The sequence below is a fragment of the Lygodium microphyllum genome, chromosome 7, assembly GCF_053477565.2.
Source record: "Lygodium microphyllum isolate KBCC chromosome 7, Lygodium_microphyllum_v1.1.10, whole genome shotgun sequence".
In the NCBI taxonomy this organism is placed as follows: domain Eukaryota; kingdom Viridiplantae; phylum Streptophyta; class Polypodiopsida; order Schizaeales; family Lygodiaceae; genus Lygodium; species Lygodium microphyllum.
Genome location: NC_141141.1, coordinates 72,296,460 through 72,317,339, shown reverse-complemented (window position 1 = coordinate 72,317,339; position 20,880 = coordinate 72,296,460).

The following is a 20,880-nucleotide window of genomic DNA, read 5'->3' as shown; positions in this document are numbered from 1 at the left end:
TTCAAGCATCGTTTTTTGGTGTTTCTCTCACCTCTGCCCATTTCGTTAGGTAGTCTGTGGCCACAATGATGTATTTGGCCTGCAAATACTGTGTAGCGGGACTGATGGGTCCTATAAAGTCGATTCGCCATTTTTCGAAGGGTTGGCATGCAATGATTGAGGTCAACTCATTTTGGTCCTTGCGAATCGGGACCTTTTTCCTCTGACACTCGTCACAATGCTTAACAAATCGTGCTACATCATGAAATAGTGTTGGCCACCATAGTTGAGATTGCAGCACCTTGCGGGTAGTCGTGTCTCTGCTAAAGTGTCCTCCAACAATTCCGTTGTGTGCCTCTAAGAGCACGTCCTGCATCTCATGCTCGCACACACATCTGCGCAGCAATCCATCTTGCCCTAGGTAATACAACTGACCTGCTATCAATTGGTAGGGTTGGATCTTGAGAATGAGTTGCCTAAGTCTTGCCTTCTCTACCGGTCGCTCAGGTAGTCCGTGCTCAAGAACTTACACTATGTCATCTGTCCAATATGGCATTAGATTGGCCTTGAATAAATCTCTCTCGCTAGAAAGGTTAAAGAGATGGGTGTCTGGAAATTCATCGGCAATGCCTTCTCTAGTGGCTTCTCTTGTGGGGATGTGCGACATATGGTCAGCCATGTAGTGATGTTTTCCCTTCCGTACAACCACGGAGAATTCAAACTCCAAAAGAAAAAGGAGCCACCGAGGTATGTGTCCTGTAGCGCAAGGTTTATTCACTAGATATAGCAAGGCTTGATGGTCCACGAAAAAGGTAAAGGGTGTAGCCAATAGATAATGCCAGAACTTCTTCACAGTAAACACCATGGCCAAGCCCTCTCTTTCTATCGTCAAGTAGTTCATTTCCATCTCAGTGAGTTGTCTGCTAGCAAAGCTCACTAGATAGTCACCAGGTTGGCACAACACTGCCCCCACATCAAATTTAGAAGCATTGATATGTACGTGGAAGGTAATGGTCCAATCTGGGGCTCTTAGAATTGGTGTTGTGGTTAGAGCCTTCTTCAACTCTTCATATGCTCGTTGGAATGCTTCAATCCATTCAAAGACAATCAACAGCTTGTATAAAGGTCTGGTCATCAATGTATAATCCAGCACAAACTGCCGATAGTATCCCGTATGGCCTAAGAAGCATTGGACTCCCTTATAGTTGATTGGGGGTGGAAGGTCAACAATAACCATGACTTTTGAGAAGTCAATGGTAATGCTGTTCTTTGACACCACGTGGCCTAGGATGGATCCATGCTTCACCCAAAACTGGCAGTGAACACAGAGGTCATCGACAAAGACTTTCAACTCTTTGCGAAGCACGTCTTTTAATATGGTGCACATGAGACGTTGGAAAGTGGGAGGGGTATTAGTCTACCCGAAAGACATGACTATGTAAGCAAAGACGCCCCACTCAGTGGCAAAGGCAATCTTATGCCTGTCGGTAGGACGCACTTGTACCTGATTGTATCTTGAGAAGCCATCCAAAAAATTGTAGGTCTCCTTGTCTGCCACTCTTTCAAGCATGTGCTCAGTGTATGGCAATGGGTAATTGTCCCTCTTAGTAGCAGCGTTCACCTTCTTGTAATTAACGCATACTCTGATTTTTTCATTTTTCTTCATCACGATGACCATGGGTTATACCCAGTCTGTGTGCTCAATTTCGTAAATGAATCCCGCTCTCATCAGCTTATCAATCTCTTCCTTGACAGCATGAGCGTATTTTGGATTCATAGGGTACGGTCACTGCTTCACTATCGTTGTGTCTAGTGTCATGGGTATATTATGAGTCACTACACTCGGATCTACCCCTTTGAGCTCTTCCAAGGACCAAGAAAATTACATCTATGTACTCTCGCAAGAGAGTGACAAGACTCATTTCTTCTTCTTGAGTCAAGTCATCGGCAATGAAGGCTAGTTGGGGTGTCTCCCCTTCCTGGGCTAGGTTCACCTCCTTGACCTTGGCTGGTCCCTCGATTGGTTCGCTCATTTGCCCTTTCCGTTTGGCACCCAATAGGATCACTACCCTATCTCCTTTCTTGGATTTCGTAAATCTTTTAGGGAGGTTCCACGGTTTTTGCTATTCGTCTGTTCATGTGTCCCCGGATTATTTCACCCTTTCGTACTTCAATCATCTGCGCCTCCTGAGGTGGACAGGTAGGTCCCCCTTGGTGCATTGGGTCTTGGGCGGCCTAGATATTTTTGGGTCGCTATCCAAACTTACCTCCGACTTAGAGTCAAACTCCCCGTCTTCGCTAGAAGAGGTGGTCTCTCCTAGTGGTCGCAGTTCAGATGGTGATTCTGTCCTAAGTGCTAGTGTCATTCCCGATTGGGCTAGGCATGCTTGCTCAAAGCCTATGGCTCCTACATGTTCTAACCAGTAGCGATCACAATCCATGCGCATGACCCCTCGCTCTATCCTGAAGACACTCTTTTTTTGTGGCTTGGAGTCTGCCCGTATTTATTTTATTTCATGTCCCTTAGTGTCGTATTCTACGGTATCTATCTCACCCTCACTTTCGTCACTCAAGGATTGGCAGTCTTTGTACTCGTCATTAGAGTCCTCTGCGTGAGACTATTTGTCATCTCCAAAGGCTTGGTATATCTCTTGCCATTGATCAAGTACTAGGGCCCAGTTGTACATGAGGTTTAGGTCATGCACCTTGGTCCATTGCCACTTGGACTCATCTAAGAGATCCTAGAGTGGTTTGAAGTTTACTGATGGATTGTCAGCTAGCTTGTCCGTTAAGTATTCCAGAATCTCCTGGAGTTCTCTTTTGTTATTTGGCACTTGGAAGGTGACGGGCTTAGGTCTCCCATGAAGGGTTCCTGCCATCATGCAAACTGGTATGGAGGGCATGCCATTAGACTTGCCCATCATCTTGATGGCTTGCTCATATGCCTCATGATCCGAGAATGGCAGGTCGATTGTAGCAAGGACATGCTCCCAATCTCGCTCATCCTCTAGGCATGGGATATACTTGGTCAAGGGCCCATAAGAATTCTTGACTTGAGCGTTACCTTTGAGCATCGTGGAGATGGCATCCAAGTCGACTGGTGAGGTCTTCCAAGTGTCCATCTCTACCCTCATAGCTTCCATTCTGTTGCCTAGGAAGATCAAGCCATTACCCCAATCTTTAATAACTCTGGCATTGCGCATCCAAGGTTGGCCTAATAGGATATTGTAGTCCACTCCCTTCATGACTATAAATTCAACAGAGAACTGGACACTTGTGATTTTCACTGGCCAGTTTTTAAGTACCCCAAATGGCTTCACTCTCATGCCGTTCACTCTCATGCCGTCTACAATCCCCTTTCTTGTCATGTCGCCTAGGGCTAGGATCGGTAATATTGCATGCATCTCGATGCCTTCCCAGAAATCATTAACGTGCAAGGATTTTGGCATAGAGTGTAGCATTAGACTCGGTATTTGTGTTTCTGCATCATGGTCGTGTAGATCAGCAGCTTGTTCTTGTGACCCCTCAATCCATTGCTTCAGGTCTTGCTATAAGGTGGGATGGTGATTAAGCAGGTCTCCCAAGCTTAACGTCATAGGGATGGTCACTAGCATGGTAAGGAGGTCGTTGGCTGCTCATCTCTCTCCTAAACCAGATTGTCCTAGCCAATGGTCGTTATTGATTTGTGGGCCTGCAGCATCAAGGCTTGGCCTAAGCAGTGTTGCTTGTGGTGCAGTCGCATCTCCTGACGTTGGTTGAGGCAGTGAGACTGGTGTGCTTATGTTGGGGAGATCATGGATCTCGTCCTTTAGGATGGGCTCAACATCCCTTAAGTACTTTTGGGCCTCTTTCACCCATTCCTTCACTTTCTCTATGGCCTCTAGTTTTGGCGCTTCAGATGCAGGTATTCCCCTACCTTGGCACTTCCCTTTTCGGTCGTCTTAGGGGCTGAAGTTTCTGCATGTGCGTCCGTGACCTAGCTTGTATACCGAGTCCTACCCTTGTCACCTAAGCAGAGCCCGAATGCTTGAGAGCGCCGAGTCAGGTCGCTGAGGCTGTTGGCTTTGCAAACTTGCTCAAAATGCTCTACAAAGTTGTATGGATATTCATGGGATTGGTACTTGTCGAGCTACTTTGCAACAATTGGGATTTTAGACTCACTCTTAGAGCCTTGGATTGCTCCTAATCCTGCCAGCAATGATGTCGCCAATGCTACGGCACTTTGCTCTGCTGCGGTGTTGTCTAGTAGTCACTTCATGAGAAGCTCGCTTAGCGTTAAGTCTCCTTCTAGGGCTCTCTCATGATCCGTTTGCTTTCTGTCGGCTAAGTTCAGCACCTGTTGCACCTCACACAACTCTGTGCTTTGACTTTGGCTGCTAGCCTGCTAGTCTCTATTGTAATCAACTATGCTTTGCAATGCCTTGGGGACTAGCTTTCTCTCTTCTTCTAAGTCTATGATGATAGCATCTAGTATCCTGCCACGATACTCATACCGGGCGTGCGCATCGTAGCTACTGAACAACTGATGAATAGCCTTTGGGAAGACACCAACGTCTAATTCCTTACTAGACCTGCGGTCTGAGCTTTCTTCAGCCATAGTCGAGTTCTCGCGCTCCACCAAGCTATCAATCAGGTTGAGTAGGTTTGTCAAATCCACTTCGTTGGTGCCGCTTGCATGGTCCTACTTCGCATGTTGATGGTTTGTCTACATATTTGGGTCCTCTTCTATTGGTGGGTTCCTTGAGTGGTTTATCTAAGTGAGTTCCTTGACTTATTAAATACAATCCTCAATTTATCTCCACTCAGTGTGTGTGTTCTTTCCAGTGCACTTGTGCTCAATCAGGCTTTAAGTTTTTCTTAAGTGTACTTTAAGTGCAGAAATTCATGGTGAGTGCGGCAAACAATTTCTAAGCATCTTATTCACTCTCTCTTCGTTTTAGGCTTGATAGGCTTTGTCAATCAATTCTCTGGCTGTCTTGACGGGGTTTAGGGTTTTTCTCTTACATTGCATTGCTCATTTTTTGGTCCAATTAGGGTTTTAATGCTCAATGGGTTGCCTCTAGGTCTCTTGGTCTCACGACAGCCTACTCAAGCTAATAAGCGGCTACACCTTACAATTTTGTCTATTCTATGTGCCAGAATCAAGTTCTGAGAGTCGGGGCTTGCGACAGTTTGCATTGTTGAGCTCTAGTCGGGTCAGGTAAAATTTCTAAAAATTTGAGACAATTTCACACTCGGCCCAACTGGTCCAAATTGCAGGGGTCGAGTGGGTGATTCAGATGGGCCGAGAAACATGGGCCGAGGGCCGAATCACACTGGTCCGAGGGCCAAACTTTTCACGAGCCAAGGGCCGAATCACACTAGTCTAAGGGCCAAACTTTTTGCGGGCCAAGGGCCAAATCTTATCGCTCAGACAGGCCGCGTTGATGAATGGGACCAAGGGCCAAATCAGGTCTTGGACCGAGGGCCGAGTTGGTCAATTGGGGCTGAGTGCTGTCACTCGGACGGGGCCGAGTAGACTTTGGGCCGAGGCCCGATTAGGGTTTTTGTGCCGAGTTGGCTGAATGGCAAGGGCCAAGCCGATTCTAGGACAGCCAAGAAACGGCTGCTCGGACGAGCCGAACGCGGCATGATGAATGCAGTGCGATGATGATTTCAATCAAATCTCACAATTTAGACAATCACTCCCAGCACAAACTTTCAGATCCTAACTAGGGTGCCAAGGGAAGTGATTGGTATACCTGAGGTGAGAGGTAGGCTCCTCGGATGACGAGATCGAATCGAATCTATGCAGGGGATGTTAATATAACTTTCTTTCTTTCTTTCTTTCTTTCTTTCTCTCTCTCTCTCTCTTTCTATCTCTCTCTCTCTCTCTCTCTCTCTCTCTCTCTCTCTCTCTCTCTCTCTCTGTGCAATGGTTGCAAATGAGCTCTCCCTTGGCCTCTTGGCTCTTAAACCCCTTCCCAGGTAAGGTTTTGACGCTCCCAATCACTCACTTGCCGACATTAAGCATCCCAAGCAAGCTTTTTGCCATTTTTTGCATGATTTATGCCCTGTTTTGCAATGGTAAACCCTACCATTTCCCGATTTGATTTCCTAATTCTATTCTATGCTAAGTTCAACAAGAATCAAAAGCAGAAAACTGAAATGATTTCTCCATGTTTTCCAATCATCAAACGAACAAATTAACCCAAAATACTTACTTGTTTCGAAGATCAAGACACCGAAATTTCCTACCTATCTCAAGCTCTGTTTCGAGGATGAATCCCTTACTTCGATGCTCGATATGAGGCGCTCAAGTGCTCAAGCTTGAATCTGTTTTTCCCGACAATGGAAGCAAAAATGTAGAGGGACCTTACGCTCAACCGCCAAGACCCACTGACCTCTTATTGTTTCAATCGTTTCAAGAAAGCTCTAATGGCTATCTCTCACCTAGCCGATGCGTCATCGATCCTACGAGCATAGTGAGCTTACCTTGATGCCGATATGAGTTGCCTCCTCTCTTGCACACACCGGTAGCTCCATAATCCTAGATGCTAGCTCAAGCATCCTCAAGCCTCCTCCATCTCTAAGCTCCATCCATCATAGCCGCACGCGCAAGAAAAGAGAAGAGAAGAGAAGAGAAGAAGAGAAGAATAGAAGAGGAGATGGTGAAGATCTTCACCCTCTTGATCCCTCATTCCCACACACTCACTCTCTCACACTCTCACACTCCCTCTCTCAAGACCACACACAAGCAAGGAGAGGAGAAGAAGAGAAGAAGAAGAGAACTCTTGTTAGGCACACACCAAAGAATAAGCTTCCATTCACTTTTTGAACTTTATATACAAGCCCTAAAATCCCATGGTCACCCATCCCTTTTTTACATGACCGGCCGTTGTGGCAAGGTCCTTTCTCTATTTCCTCTTCTAGCCTTATGTCTCTAGTCTACACCTATCTAATATTTTACACTTGGCACAGGAGGGAGCCTGGTGCTATTTTACATGAGTTTTTGGAGTTTTTTGAGGCGCCTTTCATTTAAAATTATGCTTTTAGCCCCACCTTAGCTTTAGAGGCCGCCTGCGTGTCTTTGCTCTTTTTCCATCTTTTTTTCACTTTTTCATTCATTTTTCCATCTTCTTGACTTGGGGTTAACACTTTTTATACACTAAACCATGACAAAACAACCTCTATACACCTATGCAATGAAGAAAAACATAAACAATGAGGGGAAGTATGATTTTGTGCAACAGTTTGAGGGCTAAAATAATACAAATTCTGATTTTTTTTTCTGTGCATAGCATTTAGGAAATGGCCTATTTGGAAATTAGGGATCTAGTAGCACAAGGTTTGCCTTGGTGCTAGATTCTTGCAACAAAGCATACACGCATTAGTTGGAATTCATGGAAAGATTGTTTGTGTACTAGCACATAGGCTGATTTCAAAACATAACTATTTGTGCACAATGAGGCATCCACTATTGCATTAATCATACATGTGGTATCAACTCTTGGACATACATAGCAATTGTTTGAATTATAGTTGATCCACGCTTGAGAGGGTGAGATTCCCCTTGCCGTAGGTTAGCCGTTTGTTTCTTAGGGGAGATTATTAGTGAGGAAACATGGTTGTTGAGTGTTGAAATGACCTATTTTTTGATTGATTTTTGTTTCTTTTCAGAGCTGAATGGTTGATTTTATGAGATGATTGATTGGTTTGGAAGTGGTTTGAGAGTTTTTTGGATAGGTTGGAATGGTTTTATTAAGCTCATGATGTTTATTAGTAGAGATGTGAAGTTCTGTTGATGTTCTGATATGTTCTGTTTGGTCCTAATAGGTTCTGTTGAGCTTCTATTTTGTTCTGTTTTCTCTCTGTGAGGGATGGAGTATTGATTGATAGGGTTTGAGATTGTTTGAAAGCTCATTGAGTGATTTTTGATGGTTTGGAATGGTTTTGGTATGAGTTATGTGGTTCTGATGCTTTCTGTTGACCCTCTGTAACTCTCTGATGAGCTTCTGATGAGTTTCTATAGACCTTCTGTATGCTTCTGTATGTGTTCTGTTGGATGAGAGTGTAGCTTGGGAAAGTTTTCTAGCCTTGGAAAGAGGTGAATAAAAGTACAAAAGAGCTAAAAGAAGTCAAAGAAGTAGCTGCTGAAGACTCAAGTAAAGACTGGAGTGAAGTGACAGTGGTGAGCTATGAAAAGACACTGTAGTGGCTCTGGTGCCTCTTCATATCAGACATACCTCTTGGGAGGTGCATCCATGACCTAAGAAGGATTATTGAGGGTTATTATTGAGTGATTTTAGTGAGGATATTATGTACTATTGATGGAGAGAGAGAGAGAGAGTAAGAGATAGTCAATTCTACTAAAACAGAGTGATTGTATATGAGAGATTGAGAGAGAAGACTATGAAGACATTGAAGATGAATACTATGTGATGTATTTCCATTCAAAGATGGTGTATTCCTTTGCTTTCTTTGTTATATTGATGGATTTTGTGAAGATATTGAAGAATATGGTTGATTCTATCAAATCCGTGGGAGATCTACATGATGCTGCATGAAGATTTGTTGTGCCTGGTGTTCTTTTCTTCATTATGATCATATAAAACCTAATAAAAAAGCTTGTTGATGTTACAAGATAGATTTTCTTGCAAGAGAATTCCCTTTTTCCTTGGTGTTCCTTTTGGGGCTCCATGTTTTTGGTGCGCACCCGGGGAAACTTGCCATCAACAAGCACCAGAAGAGGCTGAAAATGAAGGAAATGGCATTGCCAAGAAGAGAAAAATTCAATAGATGTTTGTAAAGTTCCTTCTTATACTGAAGAGTTGGAATTTCTCATAATCAAAGCCACTTTCCACAAGAATTTCATCCCGCAATGGCGGAAACACATCACCATCATGATGCATGCTCTATATGGTGGACAATTTCCTCTTCCTGTTGAAGTAGCAGAAACTTGCATCTTGGTGGCAAACTGTTTGGGAATAAACTGAAGAGAAGAAATAGAGAGAATGACCATCCATGGAAGATTTGGCATTCATTGAGAAGTTTCCAGACATCATCAAGTGGGAGATTGTGAAGAAGCTTCAGGAGTCTTGGTCTGTAGAGGTTCATGAAGACAAGAAGGAAAAGAGTTGGAATTTGTTCGTGGATGCTCAACAGCAAGATACGTGGGATTCTTGGTGTTCTGACAATCTTCTGTTTGTTCAATTAGCAACCAACTAGAAGTTGGTAGACAGAGTGTTCTTTACAACATACACTATTGAAACCATTAGAAGCTGGCATTACTATGATGATGGCACCACCACAATGCTCAGACGTATGCATTTTGACACCTTCAGAACCGAATACCTTCCTCTATGCAGTGGCATGAAAGCAGAATTCAGGGACTTGAAAAGGAAGAAGTAGAAGAAATGTTGGCAAGAGAGTCCTCTAGAGACTGAAGTGTTCTGTTATCCCTCTGTGGAGCACTAATGACATAGTGGAGCCAACCCCCTGATGAATGACACAATAAAGAGGCAAGCATTAGAACGAGTCCAGAGGTACGTGAGAAGAGAAAAAGCAAAAATCAAAGCTGAGAATGAGCTCGCAGCAGAAGCTGCCTTTGACGCCCTTGCGGAACTCTTTACAGAAGTCCCAATGGAACATCAAGCCCTTCCTCCTCCTGCTCGAGGTCCACTTCCAAGCCAGATCCCTCCTAGAAATATTGATGACAGGCCAGCGAATGTAGTCCCGTTGCCAGTTTTTAAGGGAGAGTACAATGAAGACCCCGATCTTCATGTAGCAGAATTTATGGTAGCATGTGTGGCTAACAATGCCAAAACCCTTGAGCATTGGTTGGCAATATTCCCCCCAACTTTCAAGGGCACGGCGTTTCAGTGGTCTGAGAGACAAGCAACATGAACTTTTGGCATATGGGACGACCTAAAGTTGGCCTTCCTCACTAAATTCAGACGTGAAGGTTTTGAAGAGCGGATGCGAGAGGAATTTATGAACCTAAGTTAGTCCTCTTGAGAAAGAGTAGAAGCTTATGTCTCACGAATGGAATCTATCCTGAAGAGATGGACTAACCATAATCTAGATGATGGCATTCAGAAGGGGGTGTTTCTCAGAGGATTACAACCAAAAGTCTATAAGTTTGTCGAGCTGCAAAGACCAACCACCCTGCAAGCTGTAATCGAAGGTGCAAGACTGTACGATGAAGTGGAAGCTAGATTGGCAATGAATCCAGGAAGATGTACCCACCAAATGCAGTCCCAGGGACAGTCCCTTACCCCTACCAACAGATGCCCCCAGTATCACAATACAGTGCACCAAATCCACAGTGACCACAATCAATGCCTCAAATGATGGTTCAACCACAATAACAATTGTCCCAACTAGTTTCCCCAATGCCAAATCAACAGCAATAGTGGAACCCTACAAACTGGAGCCAACAACCAATAATTCAAATAGGAGCTCTAAATCACAATCAGAACAGAGATCCCTCTGCACCAGCCCAACCTATTTATGCAGTGATTACAGGGACTCCTCAAAACCCTACTGCCAGTGCCTCAGGAGGAGAAAGCTTGAATGATTATTTATCTAACTCAGTTGCAAATATCAAAAAGGAGTTGATGGATGTGATTACAGAGCAGCTACAGACGCTGAAAGTGAATACCGCTAGCATATCCAATGTGGCAGGAGCAGGAAGAGATGTGATGCGGTCAAATACTTGGTGTGGTAAGTGTCATCAAGCAGGCCATTTAGCCACTGAATGTACACGAAAACCAACCATCCCTAGAGCTTTCTGTTCCTACTGTTTGCGGAAGAACCATACAGAGGATATTTGCTCTCTAAAGGAGATGCATGATAGTAAAAGAAAGGAAGAAGACACAAGATTCAACTTGCTGGAATCCAAAATGACAACACAGGATATTGGACCCAAGCCTAGAGAGTTTGGTCCTAATTTTGGACCCAGAAGATTTCCATCTCAAAGTTATAGACGAAGATAGTCTGGCGGTGGTCAGAGATTAGAAGTAGAGTGTTACAGATGTGGAGAAAAGGGACACATTTCACCAAATTGTCCAAATCCCAGAAGGTCAGTGGATTATAAGCCCTGATTTAGTCGATGCAAAGGAGAAGGACACACTACAAAAGACTGTCCAAGCCCATCCCCAGTGAAAAACAGTGCTACTGATAGTCCGGCCAAGGCCCAAGATCCTACCTCAAATTTAGTGGAGTTGGAAGTTGTTGCCATCACGCGTGCAAAGAAGAAGTAACCACCTATCCAGAAAGAAAATAATCCTCCTACGAGAATAGTGAAGTTCAATCTTCCACCAGAAGAACAGAACAGAACAGAGCGTGACAGTGCCGTACAAAGCACCACAGTGCCACATAGAGTCACAGAGACAATTCCAAAGACATGACCAGAGGTCCAGGAGATAAAAGAGGAGGCGCTGCCACAAGTGGCAAAAGAAGTCCCCATGATGCCCCTGTTGGAAGAAAAAAAGAAAATGAAAATGGGTGTTGCCCCATTCCCTAACCAGTTAGAGAAGCTAGTGGATCCTATTAAGGAATACGATCTAGTTAGAGATCTAGATACCTTTAAACCAAACCTCACATTCCGACAATTATTGATGTCGTCTCCTAGTTGCCGAAAAAGGTTCAAAATTATACTGACAAGAAGACGTGGCTTAAGGATTGCTCCCTCAACAGCAACAAAGTCCAACAAAGCTCCAAAGCTTGTAAGAGAAGTGGATGTGGCTAACACCTTCCTAGATCTGGGTACCCCAGAGACTGGCGTGTGGATAGAAGGTTGCTTCATTGCAAATGCGCTGATTGATAGAGGTTCATCAGTGAACATTATGACGGATGTGACAATGAAGGATCTAGGCCTACAAGGTGTGCAACCCACCCAATGGCTCATCAGACTAGCAGATCAGAGCAGAATCAAGCCTTTGGGCATTCTCCCATATATGAAGACTACAATGGCTAGAAAAGATTATTGGCTAACCTATCTGGTGGTGAAGCCAAACTCTTATGGTACATCCTATCCCCTGTTACTGGGCAGACCATGGCTTTTTGAAGCCAGAGCAAGGACGGATTGGTTCAAAGGAACCTTGACCTTGGGAAGAGGACCTAACAAAGTGGTGCTGAAGCTATATGGTGCTCAAAAAGGACATGGATCCACCTCCTTGGGATTATCTTCTGACTCCCCTAATGAGGCTACAGATGGAACATCAGCAGATGATGATGCTGTCAAACAGATCCTTCCCAAGAAAACAGTGGCACGCTCCTTAATAGTGGATACTATAAGCCAACTCCTTCAAGATGCAAAGCCATTATCAATGGGTGAATACTTCCTGTCTAAACTAGGAATGATTTTCGAAATCACTTCTGATAGTGAGATAGAAGCATGGATGTACTGCTCTCCCTGTTACATGGCCATAGCAGAGCCAGAGACAGAGGCAGAGGATGAAACAGAGAACCTGTTCTTCTCTTACAGAGCTCCTACAGACAGAGACAGAGACAGAGACAGAGACAGAGGCAGAAGATGAAAGAGAGAACCTGTTCTTCTCTTACAAAGCTCCTATAGAGACAGAGACAGAGACAGAGACAAAGGCAGAGACAGAAGAGGAAGGAACTGATATGGAAGAAGAAGGTTATGAAAGCGAGATGGAAGAATCTATCCCACCCGAAGAGGATACATATGAAGAAGAAGTTCGAGAAGCATCAGAAGCAGACGAGCTCATGCTATGGGACAGGATGTCGATGGTACCATTTGGTCTAGTAAATGGATCTTCTCATATGCAAAATCTTTATAGGAAATGGTTAAAGAAGAATAAGCCGTCTTTCAGCGGTGGCTCATGCCGCCCTCACCCACCTTTGCCAAGAAAAGATGATGTTGATGCACCGTGCCAACAAGCACCAGTCCCACAAACCCAACAGGCATTAGAGGGTCCCTGTTATGTGATGTTCCTGGACGTGTCATCAGAAGATGAGTCTTCAAGCCAAGAGGTGACTAATCTTGAAACCAAACCCAAAACGGCTCTAATCCCATTTCAACATCTCAAGAGGCAACCTAAGTCTCCAACAAAAGAAGAAGTTGGTTCTAGTGGGACATCGGAAGAGGACATCACCCCCTTGAAGGAGTCGGATCTGTATCCAGACGTAGTCCATGGGACCTTCATCCGTGAAGTAGAAGGTGAAAGGCTGTTAACTTTTGTGGATGCAGATGGCACTGAACGCCACTTGAAGGTGGGTAGCAACCTACCAGAAGAGGAGTTGTCAACCTTGTACAACTTGTTGAAAGAGAATTTTGACGTGTTTGCATGGTCCTACAAAGACCTAAAGGGGATTGATCCCACAATATGTCAGCATCATATTGACTTGGTGTCTGATGCCAAGCCAGTACGGCAACGACAGAGATGAATGAACCCGAGTTATTTCACATTGGTGAAAGGAGAGCTGTTGAAGCTTCTGGAAGCCGAGTTCATCTATCCAGTGGCAAATAGTGAATAGGTTTCACCCATCGTGGTTGTACCCAAGAAGAATGGCAAGCTTCGTATATGTGTGGATTTCCACAAGTTGAATTCCAAGATGAAGAAGGATCACTTTCCGATTCCTTTCACAGACCAACTGTTGGACACAGTGGCAGGACATGAGCTTTATTTCCTTTTGGATGGATTCAGTGGATATAACCAAGTGGAGATAGTAGAAGAAGACCAATCCAAAACAACCTTCACCACAGAATGGGAAACCTACGCTTACCGAGTGATGCCGTTTGGGTCTGCAATGCCCCTGCTACCTTCCAGCGAGTCATGATGGCTGCATTCTAAAATCATCTGCACGACTTTATTGAGGTATATTTGGATGACTTCTGTGTCTATAGTTTGATCCGAGAACACTGGGGACACCTAGAACAAAGTTTTGACCGATGCCGGGAGTATGGGATTTCCCTCAACCCCGACAAATGCATATTTGGGGTCTCTTCAGGAGTTCTGTTGGACCACATTGTCTCTACACAAGGGATATCAACAGATCCTACAAAGATAAAAAAGATTGCAGCTCTGACAACACCCACCAACCTCAAACAGTTGAGGGGATTCCTAGGCCATGTGGGTTTCTATAGAAGGTTCATAGCTCATTTTGTCAAGAATCGCGTGGTGGGGGGACTTGCTCAAGATGCTGCACTGAACACATACAGAATGCACAAGGAGAAGCCCACTCAAGAGACAAGAAGAGAGATGGAGGCCAAAACGTTTTCTTACTGATTTCTTCTTCTTCTTCCACACACTTTACAATGTACACAAAGTATAGATAAGATACAACATAAAGGAAAGTGGCCTACTAAGTCAAACAATGTATAACTGACTATACTAATCAACTGGCGCTATAACTATGCCAGTTGTAAATAGGAGTAACAACCTGAATATAATAAGTAAAGAGTGAGTGGCCATGTGAGAGTCATAATGACCACCGACGTGCTAAGTGTAGACATGTGGATCCATCTAACCAGGCAGTCCATCATCAATGTCCACATGTGTTGAGCTTGTCATCTCAACACTCCCTCTCAAGCTCAACTGCATCTTTGCAACTTCAAGTAAGCTTCGAAACTTTTGAAGCTTCTCTATACCCAATGCCTTCGTGAAGATGTCAGCTATCTGATCCTATGTGCTGACATACACCAAGTCAATCTCACCTGCTAGTATCTTCTCTCTCACAAAGTGGTAGTGTACCTCAATATGTTTTTTCCTGGCATGGAACACAGGGTTCCTAGCCAACTGTATACTGCTCATGTTGTCACAATAAATGACAACTGGACCTTCCACCTGCACATCCAAATCAACCATTAACTTCTGTAGCCATACTACCTCACATGCTGCAATAGCAGCACCTCTATACTCAGCCTCTGTACTTGACAAAGCAACTGTAGATTGCTTTTTGCTGCTCCAAGCAACTGTTGCACTACCAATACAGAACATGTATCCGCTGGTAGATCTTCTATCAGACGTACTACCAGCCCAATCTGCATCTGTGTATCCAAACACCTGTACATCTGTACCTGCCTCATAGAAAATTCCATAATGTAATGTGGACTTCACATATCTCAATATGCGTCTGACTACATCCAAATGTGGCTTTCTAGGTACTTGCATAAACTGACTCACAAGACCAACAGTGTAGCTCAAGTATGGCCTTGTAATGGTCATGTAGATCAAACTCCCCACTATCCTCCTAAACATAGTAGGATCTTCTATCTCATCCCCAACATCAGCACTCAACTTTACATTCTACTCCAACGGGACTGAAAGTGGTTTGCATGCTCTCATACCATACTTTGACAACATATCCAAGCCATACTGTCTTTGGGACAGCCATATACCATCATCACATCTGATTACCTCAATGCCAAGGAAGTACCTTAGCTTACCTAAATCCTTCATCTCAAACTTCTTCTTCAAAAAATCCTTGACTTCAGCAATCCCACTATCACTGTCACCTGCAATAATCAAGTCATCCACATAGATGACTATGATGACCAAACCTGCATCTCCCTTTCTCACATAAAGTGAGTGATCAGTATCAGAAACATAGAAGCCAATATTGATAAGATACTCTCTGATCTTGTCAGACCATGCTCTAGGTGCTTGCTTGAGCCCATAGAGTGACTTCTTCAACCTGCACATATACGTGAGATGCTTTAAATCTTCATAACCTGCTGGCTGATCCATATACACTTCTTCTTGAAAATAGAGTGCAACATTCCTCGTCCTCGGTGACTTTTCTGCGATTCCTTCAACCAGCTACCTCCCTGGGTGCTGCCGCGTGGTCCCTGCCACGAAGGACGTATGCTGGAGTGAACCTTGGTACCTCTTGCAGCCGACAACAACACCGGACGTGCCATCGATAATTAACCTTGATTCTCTATCATATGGGCCAAGTTTTTCTAACCCTACACCTTCTGTTTCTCAATGGCGTTCATGCTTTAAGTGTGAGGATGTTAGTGGATGGTCTGTTGCATGGTCCTAGGTCCCTGTTGCTCGGTTAACCCTGTCCGTTAAGGTTTTAAGTGTGGGGACGCGTCCCTGCGCATCTACATTGCCTACCCCTTTGCATATGCCTCAACCTGCTCATGCATATACGCCATGACTTGCTTTTACCCTGATGGGGTCCCTTCCCACCCAACCGTCCATTTTTCACCCACCCTTGGGGCCGTTCCTCCTCCATTTCTCTTTTTCCCTTATTTTGCTGTGTTTGCATGTGAACGCACCCTATGTTCCCCGAAGTCCACATCTAACTTTACTAACCTGTTCATCCCTTTGAACTGACCATTTTTCCTTTTTCCCTACCCCTGTTCCGGTGCACGATTTTCACGTTATTAATTTTTGAAGCATTTTGCGCACATTAGCCGATTTTCCATGTGAACGCGCTTTGCTTGCTTCGAAATCGTGATCTAACATCATGGTCATGACAACTACTTTCTCCCTGATATTTCTCCTTTTTACTCCATTTCCTTTCGATGCACGGTTTGTCCAATATTAATTTTTACGGTTTCTCGAGACTTTCTCGTACGTCTTTTTGACATTTTTCCATGTGAACCTACCTTGTTTGCATCGGAATTCCAATTTGATTTGACAGCCATGTCCCCCACACCTTCCCCCACATTTTTCCCTTTTCCTCCCCCCTCTTTCAACTTCTAGATTTTTACTTATTAATTTTTCAATATGTTTTCAGACGTATTTTTGGTGTTTTTTGCATGTTAACCCCTCCTACTTCAGCCGGAATTGCTTTTTGACATGACAACCCTGTGCATCCCTTTCTTGCGGATATTTTTCCTTTTTACTGCATGACATTCCGGCAAGCGGTTCGTCCAATATTAATTTCCGATTCCATTTTCGGGTCTGTTTTTTGGGTTTTTCCCATGTGAACGTGTCTTATCTCAGTCGGACCCATGTTTTGATGTGATAGGATTGTTGGGCACGTCTTTTTGTGCATTTTTCCTTCTTCCTGCACCTCGTTCCGATGCACGGATCTTCTGATATTAATTTTCGTTTGCGTTTTCAAGGCCGTTTTTTGCATGAGAACGCCCTTTACCCCCCCTCCCCGGAAACCCTGTTGCATTTTTTCCCTGTCTAGCCCCTGCCGTCCTACCCAATTTTTGTTTTTATGGCATTTTGTTTCGATGCCCGGATTGTGAGATATTAATTTTTTTTTATTTTTACGTATTTCGCGTGACTCAGCTCGCGCATGAACGCGCCCGTTTTTGGTTTCACGCGTCTCCACGTGCCCCGTACTGACATCCCGGCACTATTTCGATCCTGTCACGGCAAATTTTTTTACCCCGCCCCGCGCACGCACGCAGGACTGGGACGCGCCTTTCTTTTTTGGTGGCCCCCCCCCCCCCCCCCCCCCCCCCCCCCCCCTTACAAGCCCCCCTTTCCCCCCCAAGGCACACCCATGTTGAGTGTTGAAATTACCTATTTTTTTATTGATTTTTGTTGTTTTTGAGAGCTGAATGGTTGATTTTATGAGATGATTGATTGGTTTGGAAGTGGTTTGAGAGTGTTTTGGATAGGTTGGAATGGTTTTATTGAGCTCATGATGTTTATTAGTAGAGATGTGAAGTTCTGTTGATGTTCTGTTTGGTCCTGATAGGTTCTGTTGAGCTTCTGTTTTGTTCTGTTTTCTCTCTGTAAGGAGGGATGGAGTATTGATTGATAGGGTTTGAGATTGTTTGAAAGCTCATTGAGTGATTTTTGATGGTTTGGAATGGTTTTGGTATGAGTTATGTGGTTCTGATGCTTTCTGTTGACCCTCTGTAACTCTCTGATGAGCTTCTGATGAGTTTCTATAGACCTTCTGTATGCTTCTGTATGTGTTCTGTTGGATGAGAGTGTAGCTTGGGAAAGTTTTCTAGCCTTGGAAAGAGGTGAATACAAGTGCAAAAGAGCTAAAAGAAGTCAAAGAAGTAGCTGCTAAAGATTCAAGTGAAGACTGGAGTGAAGTGACAGTGGTGAGCTATGAAAAGACACGGTAGTGGCTCTGGTGCCTCTTCATATCAGACATACCTCTTGGGAGGTGCATCCACGAACTAAGAAGGATTATTAAGGGTTATTATTGAGTGATTGTAGTGAGGATATGATGTACTATTGATGGAGAGAGAGAGAGAGAGAGAGAGTCAAAGATAGCCAATTCTACTAAAACAGAGTGATTGTATGTGAGAGATTGAGAGAGAAGACTATGAAGACATTGAAGATGAATACTATGTGATGTATTTCCATTCAAAGATGGTGTATTCCTTTGCTTTCTTTGTTATATTGATGGATTTTGTGAAGATATTGAAGAATATGGTTGATTCTATCAAATCCGTGGGAGATCTACATGATGCTGCATGAAGATTTGTTATGCCTGGTGTTCTTTTCTTCATTATGATCATATAAAACCTAATAAAAAAGCTTGTTGATGTTACAAGATAGATTTTCTTGCAAGAGAATTCCCTTTTTCCTTGGTGTTCCTTTTGGGGCTCCAATGGTATCTCCTGGATCTCAATGACAAAGAGAGGAGTCTTGTGCAAATGTGTTTATATGTAAAAGCAGCGCATTGAGGGGCCAATCCCCAAGATGTAGGAGAGCTGCAATGGGGCCATGGCAATCAACCGCTGGGGTGCCTTCTATGTCTGTGATGCATGGCACTTATTGCCAATATGTGTGGGATACCCCCTCTGAGGGGTTTTGGGGAAGGTACCATTGGACTTTTATCCAGCTACAAACGCAATATTAGAAGTACCTAGTGTGCATTTAGTTATTACAGATACTCCTAGACCGTGAGGCCAGGTGGTGGTGGAGGTGTCTGTTGTATGCATGAGGTCCGGCTAGTGCCATAGCCACTGCCGGCCCATTTGCCCATCAACTCAGTTGGCCATCTGGGACTCAGATGAGTTATCTAGACTATTATCATTCCAAGACCTATTAAATCCTATAGCTAGTTGTTCAACAACATAGGTTGGATTCCAAACCAGTAGATGAGACCAAAGAGCTGTCTATACTCAACACATCGACCTAATAGTCCAAGATGACTCAAATATTTGACCACTAGCCACTTACCCTTGGTAGAGATCTAAGTTGACCGTCTAGGCCTAAACACCCATCAAGCCACATATCAAGATCCACAAAGAACCCAAAATCGACTACTAGGAGTAATCATGATCCATGCAAAAAATTTGCAATGGTATGAAATTGATTGGATGTGATTGACTTCACCGAAGGTTACGCTTTGCATTGTAGACACTTAAGCACATGTGAAAGCTGGAAAGCTTAATTTTGCACCATTCACATTGAGTCACACTGCTCAAGCATATGTGTGTGTACATTTGCAGATTGATTAGATTAACAAGGAACACACTAAAGGGGATTAAGCTAAAACAAACCCACAAGTAGAAGTGAAACCTCGGAAAACCAGATGAGTGACCCCAGACACCAGAAACAAAGATCTAGGGAAGACAAAACTATTAGACCGTTGTGGGAAGAAAGGATTGGCCAGGATTAGAGACACATATTTAGCTGGCCTAGTCAATCTCATAGAAATACTAATGTGTCAGGAGACAACTACCATGGTGGTAGGTACTAACTTGAATGAGAATGATCACAATCATGACCTTAACCTTAACGTGGTAGGATACCCAGACCGGCAACTTATCACATAGTATGACCAACAAACAAGGATAGCGTATCATGAAAAACCTACATCTAATATCATAGTCGATCTTGAGGAGGAGATTTCTAGGACAAATTGCACTACCACACATAGTGAGCTATAGCCAAGAGCAAAGGGCTTAGAGATTGCACCATGAGAAACAACTCAATGAGGGTTACATGATTCTAGCCATCTCAAGTAGAAACTGAATAGGAGACACTATTGATAGGGAGAGAGCCTTAGAAGCTGACCTTATAGTGAGTGAGCTACTCACAAAATGATTGCTAGACAATACCAACACTAAGCGAAGTAGGGCAGCCTTGATAGCATCATTGTTGGGATGGGAGTCACCCCAAATACTAGGAGCCAAATGAAGATACCCATAATGGCCAAGCAACTCTATAAATATAAAGCAAGAAATTACCCCTACAGCTTCATCAAGTAGTTTGAGAAGGTGTGCGGGGCTAACAACCTCATGGACCCTACTCAATGAGCACAAGTGTTTGATCATTGCTTGGGAGATAAGGGATAAACCTGTTTTACCAGTCTAGATAATGTGGAACACAATAACTTTAACCATCTAAAGGATCTCTTCATTAAGATATTCTTAGAGGTAGAATACTTTGATACTCTCATTGTTAAGTTGATGAATGTTAACCAAAAAGACAAACAGGACATATGAGACTACATCACATATGTGAAGAGTCTCTACAAGAGGATACCTGTAGAGCTGAGTTACCCAATGAGAGATCTATCTCGACTGTGTTCATTAACAAGATCCAAAATGAGGAACTCTATAAGGCCTTAGTAAGCAGCTCAAACCTACAAAGGGATGTACTCACAAGAGTCTTTGAGGAGGCCATATAGGTAGATGACTTTCTTAGAGAGACAAGCTCTACGGTTACATAGTAAGGGAGCAACACATTTATTAAAACCTAAGAGAATTGCAGTACTTACCAAAGGAGCAGCCCCTAGTAAGTAGGATAAAAAAAAGAGTGTCAACTAGATCCAATTGATAGTAGTTGTTGAGCTAACCAGACTACAGGAGTCAATATGAAGGCTAGTACGACCTCACACACAATGTGTGCACTGTGGAGGGAACCACCTACCATCTGAATGTCGCAATCCTAGATCTCAGCCTTTGCAATGCTGATTTCTAAGAAAGCTTCCATACCAAAAACCCTATGCTCAACCATACTATCCAGTAGTTAGGTAACCTTGCTTTGAAGGGGAGTCTCTTTG